Source organism: Ochotona princeps, chromosome 2 (assembly GCF_030435755.1).
Source record: "Ochotona princeps isolate mOchPri1 chromosome 2, mOchPri1.hap1, whole genome shotgun sequence".
NCBI classification, from domain to species: Eukaryota; Metazoa; Chordata; class Mammalia; order Lagomorpha; family Ochotonidae; genus Ochotona; species Ochotona princeps.
The window spans coordinates 38,630,612-38,650,163 of NC_080833.1; the positions used below are offsets into that span (position 1 = coordinate 38,630,612).

General features: G+C 46.3%; 1 protein-coding gene across 1 annotated transcript in view; it reads right to left on the reverse strand.

Moving 5' to 3' along the window:
* Positions 1 to 19,552, reverse strand: part of BEND5 (BEN domain containing 5) — a 1,156,480-nt gene that overhangs the window by 55,128 nt on the left and 1,081,800 nt on the right. The gene's annotated exons all lie outside the window — the stretch shown is intronic.

The following is a 19,552-nucleotide window of genomic DNA, read 5'->3' on the forward strand; positions in this document are numbered from 1 at the left end:
CCCTTCTGTTTCTTATCTCAAAGTAGTGGTAAGTCCTAGAACACATGTGGTGTTGCGCAGGCTAATTTTCTGTCCTGTGACGCTGGCATTCCATATGGGCACCAGCTCATATCCCAGCTGCTCCACTTCAGATCCAGCTCCCTGTTTATGACCTGGGAAAGTAGTACAGGATGGCCCAATTCCTTGGGCTCCTGGCTTCCAGCTTTGAATCAGCTAAGCTATGGCTGTTGTGGCCACTTGGGAAGTGAACCAGCCAATGGAAGACTTTCTCTCTCTGTCTCTCCTCTCTCTGTAAAATCTGCCTTTTAAGTAAAAGTAAATAAATCTTTCAAAAAGTGATTAATCCTAAAGAACATATTTCTTCTCTCCTTGTCTCCCTGTCTCCTCTCGAATGGAATTCTCAAGTGTACCAGTCGGGAGGTATGCACTGGGAGGTACTCACAGCTCGGTTTCTGCTGCAGGAAATCCATCTTTCAGCCAACATCTCTGAAGGAAAGGGGGCTTCATTTTCCCTTTATCTCCCCACATTGTAAAACAAGGCACACAGTGGAAGATCAGCGAATCCTGCATTCCTGGAAAATTTAGTCAAGACCTTGTGTTCATGTGCCTCTGTCATGTTTCTGTTTCCTTCACTCAGCGCTCGGGGCTGCTAGAATATGGGGATTGGAGAGCTAATAAGGACCATCCCTCTCTCCTACACCAGCTTTCTCCTTACATGTGCATCTTCGCATGGTCCCTGAGAGGACTAGGAAAACCATGTTTCCTGATCCCAATGTTGCTTTTGTCCTAGAGGGAACCAGAGACAATGATGTGGAATGCCCAGGAATATGCTTAGGCTCCACATTCTCAGTAGAGTTTGATTGAGTTCCTTGACCTTCCTGGGGCCAGGCTGACTTAGCCAGTTCATCACTGGTGTGTGTGTGTGTGTGTGTGTGTGTGTGTGTGTGTGTGTGAGAAACAATGCCCCATGGCATACAAATGAAAAACCAAACTCTACTGTGAACTTAGTCCACCATCCCAGGCAATGTCCCTTGCCTTCTTAAGGTCTAAGTTTTCCATCTAATAGTTAAGAGTCCACTGTGAACTGCATCCGCTCTTACCTCCAACACCACTGAAGACGAGCTCACAACACTATGTCCTCCTATTCCCAGGTTTCCACGAGGCATTGGTGCCTAACCAGTCATTCTCTCTGCTAAACAGAGGAGGGATCATGAAGCTCATCTCCTGACAAAAAAGTCATTTCCTGATCTTAAATTTGCAAATTAATTCTCTTTTCATTTGTGTTACAATATGAACATGTTTCTTTGTTTGGAAACTCTTTGTAACTACTGCTGTGACAGTGTTGTAATGTGACACATTTTCCCATTGTCTGAACACTTCTCCCCATTATTTCCTGGACCATTTTCTCCACTGTTTCATTTTATGCTATTTTTCAATGCTATATTATTTTCCAAATGCATTGTTGAACACCCTGATCCCTAAAATGTTTTCATATTTCTGAATTTTTCCTTAGAATAGATTCCCAAAAGTGTAATAGCTTGTTAAGAGGACTGTATAATCTTCTTTCTTATTTATTTATTTATTTATTTATTTATTTATTTATTTATTTATTTTTGACAATCTTGACATAATTAGGGTAAAAAGTTTCAAGCGCTACAGGAAGATGGGCAAGACAATTAGTTCCGTATTGTTTCCTTAACATATCTGATGTAAAATGGGATTTTAAGAGGAAGCCCCACCCAGTCTCCCACCCACCCCAGGTCCCAGATGTGGGGCATGCTCCGAGGGTCTTGCTCAAGTGGTTTTGATAGTTCAACAGTTCTGAATTGCTGCCACTCTCACCACTCCAAGCACTATGAGGTAGTTGAAGAATCCACTGATTGACATAGTCCATCATAGAGTCTCCGTTTGCCCAGTTTTTCACTGTCAACATATAGCTGAGGTGGTTGATTGACTTGTTCTGTTCTCTGTCTTTTGATCGTTAGGGTTCTGAGTCCAGAAGCTCGATTTAGGGGATCCCCAAAGAAGCTTTGTCTGAGGTGTTGCCAGACCAGATTCTTGTATGTACTAGCAAGCACAGGGTCTGGCACAGTCCATTGCCCCGATCAGCTGGTGGTTGCAGTTGCTGGGTTGGTTCTGTTTCCATCCCTGTCTTCCACTGGAACCAATGGGTGCTACAGTCCAGCCTGGTTCTGCCCAGCTCCTACACAGCCCTCACACAAACCAATGTGGGCTGCAGCCTAGTCGGAGCAACCCACAATAACCCCCACCAGTGGGGGTTATCCAATATATCAAAAGTAACAATATATCAAAAGTAACAAAATTCACAATATCAAAAGTAACAAAGGGAAAAAGAACAGCATCATTTTTCTGTCACTAAAAGTTAATTGTTTTGGAGACCAGCACAGGTGGCTCAAAAAGCTAATCTTCCACCTGCTAGTGCTAGCACCCCATAGAGTGCCAGTTTGTGTGCCAGCTGCTCCACTTCTAATCCAGCTCCCTGCTTGTGGCCTGGGAAAACAGTAGAGTATGGCCCAAGTACTTGGGACCTTACCGTCATGTGGGAGACCCAGAAAAGATTCCTGGGTTTGTATTGGCTCAGCTCTGATCACTGAGGCCATTTGGGGAGTGCACAAACAGATGGATGATTTCTCTCTTTTTGCCTTTTTTTTGCTCTGTAAAAATCTGTCTTCCAAATAAAAATAAATAATTCTTTTTTAAAAAGATTTATTTAGTTTTATTACAAAGTCAGATATACAGAGAGAAGCAGAGACAGAAAAGAAGATCTTCCATCTGATGATTCACTCCCGAAGTGAGTGCAACGGCCGGTTCTGTGCCGATCCGAAGCCAGGAACCAGGAACCTCCTCCGGGTCTCCCACAGGGGTGTAGGGTCCCAAAGCTTTGGGTCCTCGACTGCTTTCCCAGGCCACAAGCAGGGAGCTGGATGGGAAGTGGAGCTGCCGGGATTAGAACCGGCGCCCATATGGGATCCCGGTGCGTTCAAGGCGAGAACTTGAACTGCTAGGCCATGCCGCCTGGCCCTAAATAATTCTTTTTGAAAATTAACAATTTTTAGCCTTTTGGTGTGGTTCCTGCCATCATTTCTCTCTCTGAGTTGACAACAGTATGTGCAGTAGGAGCTCACATCTAACTTCTAACTCTCTAATTTCATCTTAACTTTTGTTCCCTTAAAAGCACACCTACTACTTTATAAATGAGGAAACAAAAGCTTGGGAATGTTAAGCAATTTTTTCTAAGGTCTCAGAGCTATAATATGTTAGGATCTGAATCTGAGCCAAGGTCAACTTGATTCTCAGAGTCCAAAATCTCATCATGTTTTTCTTTCCTGATTTTGCTTTCTGATTATGCTAAGTTTTCTCTCAAGGAGATATTTGCAAGGGCAGAGGCATTTGACATATTGGCTAAACCCCCATTTGGGACACACCTGTGTCCTACACTGAAGTACCTGGGTTCAAGTTGTTGCTTCATTCATGTTTTCTGCTCTCTGCTAACATACACTCTGGAAGGCAGAAGATGGTTGTCAGTGTAGTTGAGTCCTTGCTACCCATTCAGGCAACCTGGTTAAAATTCCTGACTCCTGGCTTCAGCCCAGTTCAGCTCCAGTTACTGCAGGCGTTAGGCAGGTGAGCCAGTGGGGAAACTGTTGCTGCCAATCTCTCTCTTTCAAGTAACTTAAAAAGAAAGAAAAAAACAAACCAGAAATAGTCAAGGCTGTGATTAGGGTCTTTATCTACAGGCTTACACAGATGGTTCTTAGACAGTGTTGCCTGCAATACTGTTACTGCTGAGTGATTAAGGACGGATCGAGACCTACGGACACACTCATCGGCAGTCCAGCCAGAGTCACTTTGTTGGCACATGGTGGAGCAGCCTTCCCATGCAGTATTCTCCAGTTTGAATGCCGACACTGTTTTCAGGAAGATAACTCAAGGCAAACTCTGCTTTTAAGAATGTCTGAGTACGCTAAGGAAAGGAAATTGGCTTAGGGAACAAGGATTAGACAATAATTAAATAAACCAACTCATCAGTTTTATTTAGAACCTACTGTATACCATGTTCTGTGGCAATGCTGCTGGAATGGAGTGATTGATTAGGAGATGTTTTCTGCCCTTGAGAAATATCTAAACTAAAGGTATTGAAGACATGCTCACAGGCTTCATCATTGATCCAGGACAGCATTGTAAGGATTAAAGTGGATAATGCCATAACAAGTTTGACTAACCATACATCCTGGCATATACAGTAGCAACTCAAAAATCTGTATTTCTGTTTTTATTGTACTTTGTACCTAAATGTGTGACATGGGCTGACAGCTTTGCAGTCTGTAGTGGCCAGCAGCAGTAGTCAGGGGTGGCCTTTTCTGCTAGTCTGGGTCCTGGGGATATCTGAATTTACATTCATGCTGTGCTTTTCCTTCCTGTAGTAGGCTCTAATTCCTACTTCCTGGGGAGTGTCTAGTAAGTAACTGGGAGGTTGGGTGGGGTGAGCTGGCTCCTTTATCATTGCAAGATTCCAAGAATATGACATTGCTTTGTTCAACACCGTAAAAGACAGATTCTCCCTTTTTGCGAGTTTCAAGTCAGAGCAAGAGCAGGAACCCAGGGTCCAGCAATAGGCTTCGGGACTGGTGGTGGGATGTGTGGGTTCTACTTGGAAGAGAAATAATCCCTGCCATTCAGTGTGACTTTAATAACTGTTTCTTTTTTCCAAACCTGGTCTTCAGTTTCTGCTTGTTTCTATAAATGCATTCCTTATAAATTTCTTGCCAACCTTCAACTTTTGAATAAGATTTATTTATTTTTATTTGAAAGGCAGATTTTTGCAGAGGGAAGAGACAGAGAGATCTTCCATTCACTGGTTTACTCTCCAAGTTGCAGCAACAGCCAGAGCTGAGCTAATCTGAAGCTGGGAGTCAGGAGCTTCTTTCTGGTCTGCCAGGTGTGCAGAGGGGCTCAGGACCTTGGGCCATCTTTCTCTGATTTTCAGGGCTATAAGCAGAGAGCCGTACCAGAATTGAAGCAAGCAGGAAATGAACTGGTTCCCAAATGGGATGCAGGCACTTGCAAGCAGAGGATTAGCCTGCCACCATGTTGGTCCCTAGGTTTCCCTGTTTGCCAGAGTCAGTCCTTGTTAACTTAGCTGAATGCATCCCTACCATGTGGTCCTATGGGCCAGTTTAGAAAACCCCAGCAAGCCCTATAATGTCCTTTTCCCAGTGGTTGGCTTTAAACCAAGGAAATCACCAATATGAGCCCCCGTTGCAGTGTAAAAATTTGAGCAGGCATGTTGTCCTTTGTAACAGGACCTAATTCTAGATCATTGTGTCCTCAGAGATGCTTTGTTCTGTGCCTCCCCTCTGCACTCAGCAAGGTCTTGGCCAGGTCACCAGCTGGCCCCAGGCCCCATCTCTGATCTGGAGCCCACCACCTTATCTCATTCTTGGACAGCTCCATCAGGAAATTGTTACTGTGTGGCTGAACTGTGTCTCCCAGTAGATTTCATGTGTTAGTCTCAGCATTGCTTCAGAGAGTTGCACGGAACAATGAGGCTTCATTAAGGAGTTTGGGGGCTTTGGGACCCACAGTAAGGTTTAAATTCTGGTTGTATTGCTCATCAACTATGCAACCATTTTAAATTTTCGTTTTCAAGTACCCCTCTGGGTTTCTGCTTTATCATGTGTATAACGAGGATGACAACCCTGACCTTCTGGATAGTGTACATCAACTAATGTTTGTAAAGGCTCCAGAGAGTCTTCCAAATGAAGTGAACCTGAGTAAATGACAGACAGCAGTGAAGGTGGCAGTGGTGGCAACAGTGACATCATTGAGACCGTCTAGACTTGAATCTCACCTTCCTCTATACACTCCCTGAAAACGTAGGGGTGGGTGCTTCTCCTCTGTTCTGGAATCTTCCATTACTCTTCCATTAGAGTGGTTCACAATGTCGTCACTGTTGAGTCTGTCTTCTCTGCTGGACCATGCATTCCTCCAGAGCAGGATGTCTTACTCATATTTGTGCCCCCGTGCCTGGCCAGGAACCCAGGTCACAGCACAGAGTTGCTGCATGAACATTTCCTGCCTCGTATGATGGCATTCTCACAAGCAGCCAGCCATGCAGGGGGACTCCATTTGTCAAGGGGGAGTGTGGAGGGTCAGAGATGGCAAGCTAGTTCTGGCTGCCACATGAGCTGTGCTCCACACGGCCCTGACTAGAAGCCAGGCATTCTGGCCCTGGGCCGTGGGGTGTCCCCTCCTTGGCCACGCTGCTTCCAACATGCTTCCTTGTTTGAAAAATAAAACGCATGTTATTCAAATCACAGGGAGAGTGTCAGGAGAGAGAGATTCTGAAAGATACACACACCTCTTGATCCAAGGTGCTGATGAAAACCAAGTGTCACTGGTGATTCAAAGGCCACTTCCATCTTCAGAGAAGCCTTGATTTCTTTGGGAAACCCTTCGGCAAGTAGGACCTGCACGGGAACTTTTTAAGCTGATTTTTAAAGAACTCTTCTGGAAATCAGTAGCTGGCTATTTACTGTAAAAAAAATCTTAGGGAAGATGTAGAGGCCCTGGCTGATGAAGAGCTGCCACCTGCAATGTCTGTGCCAGCTTGGGAAAGCCCCTTCCCCTCCCTGGACTCTGAGCTTCTCTTTGTCACATGATGTGCTTGAACCTCACCCACGGAGGTCTCTTTCAGATCGCTCATCCATGGATCCTAAAGCAGCATCGGAATGACAGGCTTTGGTTCCGAAGTAGGGGACTTTGGAAGAAGTATATATTTCCCCCAAAATGTCAGATTAAAACACAAAAAGATTCTAGAAGAAGGATTAGTACAATTTGAAAAGAAACACCATCTTGTCAAAGATGATCAATTTCTTAACCCTAACTGCATGAATTTCTGAACACTTGAAATATGGATGGTATCCAGTTGTGAATTCGTAAAAAGTTACGTAAGCAAGAATGGTGAGAAATCATGCAGACCTTGAATGTCTGTGTCTGTAACTGGTTATAAGCACCAGTGGACCAAGATTGGGACAGGCTTTTTTCTCTTCAGTGGTCTCAGGAGCAAGAAACAGACATCTAAAGACAGAGGAGCAGACAAGGTGATCCCAGGCTACCTAGCTGTTGGGCCTAAGATAGCCAGCTAGAGTCACTGAGTGTAAGTTTCTGGGTTCCTGCCTTGGGTGTCATCCCCTGATTGTCTTCCTATGTTGTCATTTTTACACTGATTATTCTGCACAAAGTCAAAATCAAAAGCTATGTCTTGACAAGAATGGAGGTCATTCATGGCACAATGTTAGGACCATTACAGAATGAATGGAGGACAGATTTATGAGGCGAACGTGATAACCACTACACTACGGAAACACAGTTTGGAGGACAGATTTGTATGTGACTGCCATAATACATAATTCCTTTCTCTTGGATATCCTTACTTTCTTCTTCCAAACTATGATCTCCACGCATCTTGTCCACTTGCAATCCAACATTACGTACATAGACTCAGGGTACAGAGGAGGCTCAGTATCTCTACTTATCACACAAGAGTAAACAGGTGCACAAATGTATGAATAAATATCCTGCAGATCTACAGTCATAGGTAAATACCTGTGGACATGTTATTTGGAAAAGGATTTAGATATCAGTTAAACACCAGATACATTCACAATAATCAAGCATGGTAGATATTATTCATCTTCATTTTATAACTGAGCAAATAAAAGTATAGATTTGACCTTGAAAAGGTACTTGACAACTACTAGCACATAGAGCTGGGATTCGAACCCATGACTTGTTGATGTCTTTGAGGTCTCCACAATCCCCCCAGCTGTCTGTGAGCAATGAAGGACTCACTAAGCAACTCGTTTTTCTGCTCTCCCTGCCTCGGTTTCCTCCTCCCTTGCCTAGTGGCAGAGACATGAATGGTTCCAGAGAATGCTATCAAAATGGCAAATAAATAGCTCTGTCTTGTGAAGGGCATCATGCCTCTCCCCTGTTCCGGTAATGGCAGCCACAATGAGAACAGTGATTTCACTTCCTCTCTTTATGATTTCCTTTTCATCTCCTTTAAAGGACAGAGAAAAAGGCAGCTTGGCGGTTTCAGATCAATCTCGCCCTGAGCGCCAGGAATCTGCGTACTCCTGGGACCCTTGGCATTGACAAGCAAAGATGTATGGGGCATATGTGCAATTGTCCCCCAAACACACACAGCAGTTTTTCAGCATTGCCAATGAGCTGAATTGGATTAGGTATATTTGCACCAAAAGCAAAATAAATATTGCTTTATTTAATGTCACTAAAAGGCTGGGATTCAATTGCCCTTGGCCTGAGGCACCTTCCAGCTCTATTGATTGGAGAGTGTCAGGTTGCCAGATGATCTGTCATCAACAGCCACTGCAGAGTGCTTAGCAGGTGGGTTGGGCTCTGCCGGGGCATGGATGGAAGGCAGAAGGTGATGTCCTTTGTCCCAACTCAAGGGATGAGCACAGCACATCTGCTCTCAGTCCTAACACGTATTCCTTAGAGCAATGTGACAAGGAGCTGTCTGTGATCAGGACTGTGAAGATAGCAATACAGCTCCCAGACCAGAAAGACTGAGCTTGCTGGATCTGCCACAGGGTTGCTTTGTGACCTCGGACAAATGCTTCTGTGTTGTTCACAGATCTCAAAGTGCTGGGAGGGCAGAGATAGAATCCCTTCCTTTCATCACCGCGTCTTTAAGGCCAGCACTGTGTGATTCACAGCCCATTCTCATTTGAGCTGTATACATAGAGGCTCAGAAGGTTAAGTGTTTGACCGCACTCCAATAAGGATAAAGGGCAGAAGGAGGACTTGGATGCGGTCTGGCTGACTTGCAAGTCTGTGCTTTCAGCCTCACTCTACTCTCCAGTCCTGGGAGTCTGGTCGGAGCTTGACACAGGAGCTGTCTCTCCTGTGAGGAGGCCTGGAGGAGGGAGATGACAGTGTTACATTGTTTTTCTAAATATGTGTTTATTCCTTTGGAAGGCAGAATTAAAGGAAGAGGAAAGAGGAGAGGGAGACGGAGGCAGAGAGAGAGAGAGAGAGAGAGAGAGAGAGAGAGAGAGAGAGAGAGAGAGAAAGAGTTCTTTACAACCAGGACTGGGCTAGACAGAAGCCAGGAGCCTGGAACTCCATCCATGTCTCCCATGTGGGTGTCACAGGCTATTTTCTGTTACTGTCCTAGGAATGTTAGTAGAAAGCTGGCTGTGAAGTGGAATATGCTCATATAAGATGCTGGCATTGCAGATGGCTGCTTAACCCCACTGTGCCACAATGTCAGCCCATACCCCTATATTTTAAGTGTGGAAAGTAAGTTTCAAGAGAGGAATTAGAATGAATGCAAATTGACAAAATTTATACCCCTCTAAGCTAAATTACAAATAGGTGCTCCTGTGGGTGAGTGAAGTACAAACAATGTCACTTGCTTGGGGAGGTGAGTCACAGTCCCTGTTAGTCCCTTGACCAGGAACCTCTGCTACAGTGTGCAAACCATGCATTTTTATGAGGCAGTCCTGCCTGTGTCCAAGGTTCATAGCCAAGCCAGGATTAGCACTCACATTTCCTGCCTCTAAAATGCAGCAAGGTCTCTGATCTTGAATGGTGCTTTTTTTTTTTTTTGGCAAAATGTTGGGGGAGAAGAGTGGTGTTCAGAGTTCACTTAGAAAAGGGATCATATTCAACCTGTATTTTCTGGGGCTGTCTGCCCTCTCCTAGATTTATTCCTGCTGGACTTGGAGAAGTTTTGCTCAAGTGATCCCTTTTGCCTACTGAGCACGTACCCTAGGGATGCCCCTTCTGCCTTTCTTGATTCCTGCTTGACATCAACAAGCATGGAGCTCAGGGGGTTTCCAGTGTTGCAAAACCTCAGCCAATTCTTGGAGCCAGTCACCACTTTCCAGAGCCTGAGAGTCTGTGGGACTCAATCCCCACATTGCAAAGATGGGGAAGCTGAGACCAAGAGGGTAGGGGTGTTTTCCAAGGCCATCCAGCATTTTGAGGGAACTGCAAGCATATTCCAGAACCAATGGACTACTTTCCTTTCTATGGGAGCACTGACAAGGAGTGTGCTTCTTATTTAAAAGCCTCGGAGAGGACATTTTCTGAAGAAGTTCACTGACACTTGAGGCCAGGAATTCACTATTTCTAATGTACTAACATGAAGAGGAAGAAAAGTCCTTCAAGTCTTGGGGAAAACTGGGTGCTGACCCCCCACACTGAAGCCCTGAACTCCACTGTGGACACCAGAGCCAGGCTGCCTGGGTAGACGCTCCCTTTTTTGGGGAGCGATCTTTTTGTGTCTCAGCTCCAATGTGAATTTTACTTTGAGGACGAAATGAGATCACTCGTGAGAATGCTGGGGATGCTGCCTTGTTTGAAATAAACACAATGCAAACTTTCAGTTCTTACCATCTGGTCGCAGCATATTGTTACAGTCCCCACTTATTCTGACACTTGTTATTCTGTGTCACCAAGCTGTACCCTAGAGACAGCTAGCATATCTGGGGACCTAAAAGCAAATTGCAAAAGGGTGTCCCCATGCTGTGGAGCAATGCAGTCACACCAAGACTCGAGGCTAATTAAGCCAGGGCTGCATTTCTGCTTCTACCTGCCCTCTTGGTTGGTGTCTCTCTGCATTAGGCAGACCTTATACTGTATGTGGACTGCAACCCCGATCCCATGCACCAGCCATGTCTCTGACTGGCATTCCCCAAGGAATCCCTCAGGGCTCAGAAGTGTAGGCTCCAACTCAGTTCTCTGGCTGTGACTCTTGGATCTCTTATCACTGTTGTTGGGACCTTGACAAGTGACTCATCCTCTCCCTGTGCACCAGTTTTCTTATCTGTGACATGAGGACTCCAGGAGAGCCTACCTTATGAGTGTGTGATACTGGCGGAACCTCCCACTGTTTTCCATCCCAGCAGGGGACAGAATGATTCTTTCCCCCCCCCCCCCCTGCCCACTCGCTTGCTTCCTTTTCCCAAAGAAGAGGCTGGACCTTCTCTAAGAGGTCAGTCCAAGAACAGGGCCAGGGCCTGCCAAGCCTGGCCCCTCCTTCTGTGTGTGGTTTAGATCTGGGACCCTTCTGGCACAGTGTGCTCCCTGGGAGAAAGCTCCCTCACCTGATCTGCTTATGCTAGTGGAGAAGGTAAATGGATTTGGGTGCAAGGAAAAAAAGAGGCCAATTCTGGCTGCAGATACAGGCCATACCTTCCAAGCCTTGCTTTGCATCAATAATAAAGCTAATTTTTGACTTCTATCTTTCTGATCCCTATTTCTCTTAAACTGGTAGAAGTAGGCATAGGAGTATGGTTCATTCCAACCCTCCCCCCACAACCCAGATCTCCAGGGGAAATAATGCATAGAAAAAAATATAGAGAAGAGCGGCTAGGAACTTGTTCAATTGTTTTGTATTATTAGCGTTAGGAGAGTTGGTGTCACTATTACAATTCTTTACAAGGGATTGCTCTTCTCCTACTAAGTTCCATGAATCCTTCCAGGCTTCTCTCATGCAGTACTACATTTAGGACATTTTCCCTGAACTTGCCTATCCTAAACCTCTCATTTGGGTCACGAGATGCTCCTACATGATCCCAAATCCAGGCATTCCTGCTTGGCAAGTGCACTCGCTGCCCCTCGTGACGGGACCATGAACTTCTTCAGAGCAAGAGCCAGGGCCAAGCTTACCTTATATCCCCAGTGCACAGTACCCAGCATGTGCTCCATGAATGTTAGTGAGAAGAAACGAGGGGAGGGAGCAGAGAGGATGTAAGGGGAAGAGAGGAAGAGAGGGAGACAAACCATTTAGCTGAAAGAGGCAGTTTGCAAGCAAGGGCACAAAGATAAACATAGGCACTGGAAAGAGGCTGCTGGGGTATGAGGATGGGAAGAGGGACCAGGCGAATCCGGGAGCTGGACCGAGAAGGATGTTTAGGGATCTTGCAGGTCACTGGGAAGCCACCGAAGGACTTAGCACAAAGAATCGGTGCTCTTCAAATGGTGGTTTAGGAGCTAAGACCAGCAGTGATGAAGTTCGTGATTCCATCACGTTGTTTTGCTCCTTCAGACTCCCCTGCCACTAATTCTGGGTTACTGGCTCCTCAGAGGCCTGTCTTCACTGTAGAATCAATTATTAAAACCAACTTGCTATCAACTCTAACTTTGAAATGCTATTCAGCTGCTTGCAGGGACAGAGACGGGAGCTGCCTCCGCAGACATTTAGCCATCTGGCCTTTGCCGAGGAACCTGGCTGGAAAGCTCATTTGAATAATTGGTTTTGGCGGCGTGCACTTGTGGGTTAGACACCTGATTACACTGCCAGCCCCGGTGTTCTTTCAGCCTCCATAGAAACATCACTCGGGTTGCATAAAGCAGGAGAGTCTTGGGAGGTAAGGGTCTACCTAGGCGTTGCTGTCGCCCGGGGCTGCGGCTCAACTGTGTGGCTTCCTCACTGTGTGACCTTGAGCAAGTCACTTAGCCTCTTCAGAAGAGCAATCTCTGCCATGAGTATGCCTATGCCATAGGCTTCTGATACGTCCCCGAGAAAAGATGAGGGAGTTGTGACTTAGCAAAAATGTGAGTGGGAATATTTGCTTAAGGATTTAGGTTGAGGAGAGCTCAATGTCAGACAGCAAGGTGCATGTGGGCTGTGCCAGAGGACAACCAGTCCCTGGCAGAAAACTTGTGATAGCTCCTTCCTATTCCTCCTCCACTAATTAGCTCCAGGCACTTGAGGGAGTTACAGAAAGAAACCCGTGGCTCAGTTTCCTCACTTACAAAATGAGAATCATTATACAACGGTCTAAAAAAAATGGAAAATAAAGTGATCGATGCAAACAGGCTCCGAGGTTCGTTGATGCAGGCCACTGTCCTTAACATCATGCTTGTCGCTACTGTTCAGTCCAGGTACCATGCCTCAAAGACAGGCTATGACACACATTGGGGGTACCGCGGAAGGACGGCGGGCAGGACACGAAGATGCATGTGTGTTCAGCTTCAGAACAGGCACTGCCGTGAGTAGCAGTGGGGTAGAGAGAGGACTGGGAGGCTAGCCAGTAAAACGTGAGAGGGACCCGAATGGACCTACAGAGGGCAGCAGTGAGATGGTAAGCCGGCAGCGGCAGAGTTGGCAAAAGGCCAGGAACTACCAGGCCTGAAGGTGGACACACGGAAGGGCATCTGAGTAGGTGGCTCTTGGTGGGTGCTGTGACGGGGCCACCCAGGGGCCACCCAGGAAAGAAGTGCTGCTGCGGTGAAGGAGATAGTAGAGTGTGGGAAGGGGCCGTAGCTCTTTCTCCAAGGTGCCAGTGCTAGTGGTAAGTCTCTGTTCCGCATTTCTCTTGAGGAGACCTGTGCAGTTTTTATGCTGCTGTACTGTCCACAGAAGACATCTTCACCTCGTTCTTGTCCAGCCCTGTTCTGCTTTGCATAGTTGTCGTGCTTCCTCCTCTGGGTGCTGCAGTGAGAGGCGGGCCAGTCACGGAGCGAGCGTGTGTGGGAGATGCAGGCCCTGCAGGCTCATCCTGTGCTGCCCTGCGTGTTGTTTGGCTGCACAGAGCTCCCCTTCCCCCCCTTCGTGTGTGACAAGCTCTTGTCTGGAAGCACGCCCTGCTCAAAGAGGCAGTGCTGCACGAGCTGAAAACCCGGCAGGGCGCAGAGTGAAGGGAGGCCCTGGACTCATCAGCCTGCTCCCAGCTCTCCTGCCAGGGAAGCTGGGGCGAATTCCCAGGTACCTCAGTTTCTTTGCTTGTGAAAGACTGGGGCCTTGCCACTGCTTCCACGAGGATTAATAAGGTGATGCCGACACGGTTCACTGTGTAGGCACTGGGTGCATGAGCTCTCGACCTCCATGGCATCACACCCACGTTTCTGGCACCAACTCTGGTTTCTTACCGGCAAGGACAGTCTCTGATTTGCTTCTGTCTCCCCAAGGCCCAGCACAGGGCCTGACACCCAGCAGGCCCACCACAAATCTTAGTTAAATCGGATTTATTGCACGGAAACATTTTTTTGCTCCAGAAAGCTTGCCAGGGCCAAGAGGCAGAGCACTGGGGAGAGGCGGCCAATTGTGCTGGGGCCTGCAGGGTCGGCTCAACTGGCAGAATGGCTTCTGCACCATCCTGCCAGCTCTGTTCCTCTCTCCCCTCCTCCACACTCCCAAGAAGCACTGAGGTTTTCTGAAGATGAGAAATTTCACAGCATCCTGCTATCTTTTGGGTAACTGCGTATTTTATGATGACTAATAGGCCATTACTATGGTAATATTGCAATTCAGCATGTGTGAGGTTTGGGAAATGAGAAATTATGGGTAACTACTTTGGACTCATTTCTATGGTAACACAAAAATAATTGTCATTAAATACCAGTTATACGGAGGCTGTACCTGGTAATTATAGATTTTTATGCCCAGAAACATAAATAAAACCAATAAATTTATTCAAAGGTCTCTGACTGTTTACTTATACATGGCTCTATGGAACACACAATGACAAGCACCTAATTAAGAAATGCAAACCCAACTGGAGTTACAGGTTGTCAGAAGGAGACAGAAAGTCAGATTTTTTCAAATGCAAGGCAACTCATGCCTAACCAAGGCTCTGAAAGGCAGTGGGGTACAGGTGGAGGTGGGGACTGTCTTCTCTGGGAATGATGGGTAGGAGGAGGTGGCAGGAAGGGTGTGCGAATGCTCTAAGATGTACATGTGGCGATGTCTTCGGCAAGACAGTAGGAGTGACTAACTGACACCAGGCTGACTCAGCCCACCCACCCACCCCTCCGGCCTTCTCACTAGGAGCTACCTTGCAGCTTCCCCTTTTGCTGTCCCTGCTATTTCAGCTCTCAAGAATCCTGACTCCCAGACCACCCAAGAACTCTGAAAAGGCTCTCATTGCCAAGTCAGAGGCCCTAATACACTTTTTTAAAAAGTGTGGTGATGTGGTACTATGACATAAAATTTTCCGTCTTCATCATTTTGAAGTGTGCAGTTAATGTCATTAAATACATTCATCATGTACTGCCACAGTGCATCACTGCTTCCGAAAGTCTTCTCATCTTACAAAATGGAAAACTACTCTGTAAATAAGAACTGCACAATCTTCTTCCCGTGCCCTCCAGTCCCGGGCAACTGCCTCTAACTTTCGGTCTCTCTGACTCCTTTAAGAACCTCACAGAAGTGGAATCAGACAGTATTTGTCTTTTCTGTGACTGGAACGTCTCCCTGAGTGTGATGTCCTCCAAGTTCATTTGTACTGTAGCTACACCATTCCTGATAGAACCTCTCCCCAGAGTTTTCACTAGGATGAATCATGTCTTGCCACTATATTCTCCAATTTTCTAAGGGCAGGAGGGAAATGGAGGTTGGGGCAGGGGGGAGCATTTAATCGAAGGACAAACAAGAAGGTGGGGAGAGAGCACCCCCAGTTCCCAGCGGCCACCTATAGCATGGAAAACAAAGGCAACATTGGGGGGAGTGGACAGTCCCTGGGCTGCATCCTGTGGCGTTGAGCCCGGCTCTTCTTTTCAGTCTCAGTATGCTTTGTGCTCAAAGGTATGTAATAAAGACTGGCTTTCTTCTGTGACTGGGTTGTTTAGTGATCATATACTATGGTTTTTCAATGCCTTTGAAAGTAGAATGCCTTGTGCAACAGCAAGGTTTGGCTGAGAACCTAGAGTCTGTTAATCATAACAAATTCATGGTGCAATAGCAGATGATGAAAACAGTTGGGGTGAGGAAGCCACACAGGGAAAGGTTTGGGGTCGCAGGCTGGTGGTATCCAGCTACTGCTCCTCTACACTGGAGTTGTAGCTTTCAGCTACAGTGCACTCACTGAACACTGCTGTCAAGTTCATCTACTCATTCAGAAAATATTTACCAAGGGCTCATTCTTTACCATGACAGGCATTAGGGTTCAGAGAACAAGGTCAAAAAGGTTCTGGCTTCATTGAATTTACTGTCTAAAGGTGAAGACAAACACTAAATATTCTTATGAATAAAGACAGGGCTACGAATGACGCTGAGACCATGAAAGGATAGCATAAGGTGCCAAGAAAGCATTTGGTGGGAAACCTACTATATCTTACAGAGTCTGAGAAGGTCTTTTTCAAAGTGGCTTTAAACCTTAGACCTGCAATGGACAAGATGCAAATGTGGTTGGAGTATAACAATAAGCAAGATAGGGCTGCAGCTGCGCTGTGTCTGTGTCATAGACTATAATATCATTGCTATCTGCTAGCATGTCATCTAGTATCTCTGATGGTTACAGATAACTAGAGTAGAGTATACATGAGTTACCAGAGATTGTTGCTACAAGCTTTACTATGGGCCTTGTGTACTCTTGGCATAATCATAGTCAAGTATCAAATATGGTAGTCTGATTAGTAAGTGCTGTCACTCTTCAGGGGAAAAAAATGCATTGTCTATCATGCCACGGTGGCCATCTATTGCTATTAAATGCTGCAGAGTACCTTCCCTGCATTACTATAAATACAACAGTATGTATCACAGTATCACAGTACATTGATAAGCTTAACTGACGAAATCAGGGAAGATCCCTGACTATTCTTCCTACAGTGGTTTACCAGCTTTTTTGTTTTAATGTTGAGGAAGGAGGAACATATCCTTAATTTAGAATTTACAATGTGCATCATTTCACAAAAGCCTCACAATTCTTTCCAGTGTCCCCACTTACAGATGAGAAAAATGAAGTCTAGTGCAGCAGTGTAATTTATTCAAGGTCATATAGCAAGTAAGTGGCAGAACAGGACTTGACCTGACATCCAAGAGCATGTTCTCAACCACTGATGCTCATTCTCTCTCTGTACAACCCCCTCCCTTCTCTACGGAGGGCACTTAACCTGTTGAAATAGCTCCAGCCCAGCCAAGCGCTTGGGACAGGCTTGTGTTAGTTCTGTTCCTAGAGTCTGCTCTGCTTGGTGCTGGCTGTTGCAGGAATATAGTATGCCAGGGAAGACCTCGGGTAGCTCAGACAGATCTGTGGCCATGGTGGCTCCTTACAGGCCAGGAAGCTAAGACAGGTTTTGAACTTCCCTGAAGCTTAAGTAGTTACACATTAGAAGGGAGATATTGAAAGAATGAGAGTTAGGGCATGGGAGAGAGGCAGAGACACAGCTGCCTGCATTCATTCAGCCCTCTGTCAAGAGATGCCATCATTCCCCTGGGATCTGGCTCTCAGGATTGCCTCGCTTCATCCCTCTCCTACCTCCTCCCCACCCCCTTTCCTCCTGCACTCACGCTAGTTTGAGTAGACTGTTGTTATCAGTGAGCAGAAGGACTCTGACCAAGTCCCTCTTTCATGGAGTTGTGAGGATTCCACAAGGTGAGTGTGTGAGCAGTTAACAGACCACTGGCTCATCACGTAGAATCCTGATGGTTCTACTCTCAGCTCGAACCAGAAGTATTGGGTTCTACCTGAGAGGTGGTTCCCAGCGCGTGTTTTATAAACCCTGTGACACTGGTGGTGGGAGGTGTGGACCATGACACTCACCTAGAGGTGAGATTCCCAACCTTTACTAGCTCATCCAGCATTGTGAGGGCATTTTGTAAAAGGGACATGATCAGTTTTATTAACTGTGCACTTCCAAAACACACTTCAACTGTGACTTCTGACTTCCCTGTCCCTAGCCAAAGATTTGGTACTTCCCTCCAAACTGTGGTAGCAGAGCTTTAGACATCCAGGAGACTCTGAGAGGGACTGGCCCAAGGGGACCTCTAAAGCACCTTGAAGCTCTCAGCTCTGAATGTTTATTACTATTTTCACCTTCTGAAGCTTCAAGTACTTAATTCTCATGATTTGTGGGTTCATTGCTGCTACCCAGACCTGTTTTAACCACAGGATTAATGCTTGTGGTTAGAAATTTCCTCCAACGCCCATAATGAACAAGAATCACATATGTACTCTCATTGGAGAATACAAGGGTAGGGAGGTGTGAGTGCAGGTCCAATGCACCATTGCATCTGAGGGTTGGAACTCTTTTTTCCTGAGGTCCTCAGATCACAAAGAACTGCAGCTTGAAGATATACAGAGAGCATCTGGAGTTCATCACCATCCTGCTGACCATCTGAAGCCCAGAGTTGGGAGGCACTTTGGCCAAGGTCACAGACTTGTTTCCAGCTGGTGCTTGCCTGGACAGCAGACGATGGTACAAACAAGTGTGTGGAATGGCAGTGCTGACCTCTCTGACCATGGCCAGTCTTGTAATTCAACAGAAATGCTCGCATCAATCAAACAGCCTTTCTATCGCCAGTATCAGGAACAGTGCATCTGTCTAGGCCAGGTGAAAATGCACTGTTCTCAGGTCTGCAGCAAGCCGTAAACCTGCGCATGCCAATGAGCCAGTACTTCAGCCAATTAAGACAGCAAGCCAAATTGCATTCGATGAAGGTTCCCTGCATCCCATGAGCTCTCTCTAACTCATCCCCAGGGCACTGGGGAGCCCCTCTGAATGCAGTTGCCATGTTTCTGGAAAGTGACAAACCAGCTCTGTATGAAATTGGCCTGGCTGAGAATCAGAGTTGGTCTGCCTATGCTCAGCCGTTGACTTTGGACAAGTCCCATCTCAACCCGGGGCTTCAGCTTCTTTACCAGCTAATTTCACTTCTCTTATCAACTCACATTCACACAGTACCTTCTGAGCATCTACTATGTGCTGATTTCTGCAGGCAGGCATTGCAGACTCAGGAACTACTAGGGAGCGAGTCCCTGCCCTAGGAGGCTTTAAGTGTGGTGGGATCCATGCAGTGGGGTAAGACCTTGTTCAATTTTAGTTGGGGTTGGAGCAGAAGTGTTTTCCAGAAAAATGGGCATAAGCTAAATTGCAAAGAGGATTGATGAGATGAAGAAGTGATGAGAAGGGAACCACCTGTATGAAGTTGGGGGTGGGCAGGAACCAGCAGGGCATTCCTGGGGCACTAGGCTGTCCTCAGAGGAGCTGGAGCACCAGTTCTAGGAGGAAAGGATGACAGGTATGCAGAATGGTGCACAGGTAGGCATTTGGATCTATAGAACATTTTGGACAAAGGCAGCGTGTTTGGATGTCATCTTGAAAGTCATGGGTTAACTAGCTCTGAGACTTCAGAAATTGGACAGTGAAGTTATACGTTCAATGATTTGCTGTCTGTGTGGCTTTAGGCAAGTCAAGTGCCTCGGCTATGAACTTAAGGCAATAATATCCACAGTCTCAAAGGATTCACTGTTCTTTCGGCAGATGATCCCCTAGGCAGTGGTTCTAGGCTGAAAATTACGCTGCCAGACTTGGAGAAAAAGTGTTCAAGGCACAGTGCATGAGCAGGTGGGGCTAGCATGTAAGTGTGCACCAAGGAGAAACATTCCAACCTCCTGGGATGTCACTATCTCCATAAACTGGCTCCAGCAGGAAACACCAGTGAAGCAGTGTTCATTCTAACCACCATATGAGATTCTGCAAAACTCATTCCTCCTCACTTTCCTTGGTGCTTTCAACTGCTCTACATGGTTAAGAAGTCCTTATTTTCCCT